The sequence below is a fragment of the Chenopodium album genome, chromosome 9 (genome assembly GCF_948465745.1).
Source record: "Chenopodium album chromosome 9, dcCheAlbu1.1, whole genome shotgun sequence".
NCBI lineage: Eukaryota > Viridiplantae > Streptophyta > Magnoliopsida > Caryophyllales > Amaranthaceae > Chenopodium > Chenopodium album.
The window spans coordinates 20,832,525-20,834,926 of record NC_137842.1 but is presented as its reverse complement, the minus strand read 5'-3'; the positions used below and the strand labels follow the sequence as shown (position 1 = coordinate 20,834,926).

The 2,402-nt window shown below is 37.6% G+C and overlaps 1 pseudogene; it reads left to right on the top strand.

Annotated features, from left to right (window-relative positions):
* The first annotated feature begins 1,295 nt into the window (after positions 1 to 1,295).
* LOC145561132 (small nucleolar RNA R71) lies at positions 1,296 to 1,389 on the top strand (annotated as a pseudogene).
* Positions 1,390 to 2,402: the final 1,013 nt, after the last annotated feature.

Here is a 2,402-nt window from a genome sequence, read left to right as displayed (position 1 = left end):
GAAATAACAAAAATAAAAAGAAATGCATAAAAATAAAAATTCAAGTATGAAAATGCAAACTAAAGAAATAAAGTGTAAAACAAAGGAAAAACTAAATAAAAGAGCTATAAAATAACATGAATTCCATCCTTAAGAGAACAAAATGAGTGCCATAAATGACACTCATCATATTCCCCCAAGCTAAACTTTTGCTCGTCCTCGAGCAAAATAAAGCAAGAAAGAATACGGATGAAAGACTTAATTATTCAAAAAGAAAAAGAAAGACATGAGATGGGAATATACACTAAAAATCACTACGTAAGTATCACGGTTGTTTTTAGCTATGACAAGCCCTTTAAACCCCAAAATTGCCTATATGGACGAGTGAGGTCTCGTAAAGGTTTCCTAAGAGCTTAACCCATAACTCTTTGAAATAAAACGAGGCAAAATCAATAAAAGAAAAGAAGGTAAAAAAAAAATTCAAACAAATAGCTCTTGATAAGGATTTTCGCAAACGGTCAAATGCAAGTGAATGAACACTTTTCAATATGATAGGGGTATACATGCTCCAAGACATCCACGTAGATTGAAAAATAAGGTATGCTAAGCGTAGAGAACTAATGAGGCACAATCCACTTTCATCCCTACCAATCTAACCGCGTTCTCCCAATGGCTCCTTGACCTTGCATCCCTTCTATGGTTCCTCGAAGAAACCGGAAAAGAATAAAGTTTGAGGGTTCTCGACATCTTGACCTTGCATCCCTTCTACTTAGGCTTTAACTCATAATGCCCTCCCTTGGTATGTGACTCAACCACTAGGTCGAAAGGACTTTCCCAAAGGTGGTAACGTAAGGGAAAAGGTTAGGGGTAGGCCTAAAATTTAGAATTTGGTTGTACACCTAGGTTATGAAGCAAATATTGGCCAAACCTCGACACCAAAACAAAGAAGTCACCAAACAAAAACAAACTAACACCCCCTAGCTTGTTAAAAGCTATATCCACAATCATATATACAAAAAGCGTAAACATATATCCACACTCATATATACAACAATTTGTCAACTATAAAAATTTGAGTTTACAAGTTGTTGATAGCATTAAGTTGTTCAATCGAGCATCCTGTAGTGCTACTCTTGTTTATCGGCTCTGTCTCATCATCTTGCCATTCCATGTAGTGTCTAACTACATCCTCAATGATATTTACAATCTCTTCCTCGGTCTTATTCATGATTGGGCCTCCGGCTCCGGCATCAAGACTTGACCTCCCTTGAGGACTCAAACCACCATAAAAAATTTGAATGATTAGCTAAGTGGGGATTCCAAGGTGAGGACACTCACGTTGACACTCTTTGTATCTCTCCCATGCTTCATAGAGGCTTTCACTAGACCTTTGCTTGAAACCTTGATACTCTTTGCTCCCACGCATCATAGAGGCTTTCACTAGACCTTTGCTTGAAACCTTGAATCAAAGCTCTTGCCTTCGCTGTTTTCTTTTGAAGGAAGAAACGGGAATGGAATCATTGGTGACTTCATCCCAAGTTCTCAAAGAATTAGGCTTCACTTCCTTTTCTAGCCACTCTTAAGCTCTTCAAATTAGAGAGAAAGGAAATAGTTTGATCCTTATGAATTCTTGAGCAACCCCGTTCCCCTTAATTGTGTTGCAATATTTCTCGATCTCCTTAAGATGATTTAGGGGAATTTCACTTAATCCTCCATTATATTGCCGCCTTTCAATCAAAGTTATCATTGCCGGCTTGATTTCAAAATCACTATCCGGGATCAATAATGGAGCAATCCCGCTCTCATACTTGTATGCACCCGGAGTGCCCAACTCCTTCAACGTATCCCTCGGGAGTTCTCCCATGTTAACTTATACACACAAACTTAAAGGAAAATTAACAAGGCTACAAATGTAGCCAAAAGAGAAAAATATTATTGTATTTTAGAAATTTAGTAAAATAGACTCAACAACAATAGCAAACAACTTCGCCACTCCCCGACAACGGCTCCATTTTGAAAAAGGATTGAGACTAGGTCGTTGGACTAATCTTCCTTTGGCCAAAAAAAATTTGTAATCACTTAACACACCCTTATAACTAGCATAGGAGTAAGTCGAGGGTCGAACCACTAGGAGTGGGAGGTGAATGCTAGTGCTAAAGCTAAGCAATTTCGAAGTAGTGAAGTAAGGTGTGTATATTCTAAAACAATCAAACAATCTAAATGAAATCAAATATATAAAACACTAGAGTTTAGGATCTACATATACACGCAATGGATACAACTAATTGGGAATGGAATTGACTAAATCAAGTGTTGCGAGGGAAAATCAATTAAGCAATCAAGAGAGTATGGTAGGCTAATCTCCTAGAGGTAAAACTAGCGCCAACTTTGCAAATTAACTCAATCGACAAATGCAAGCCACA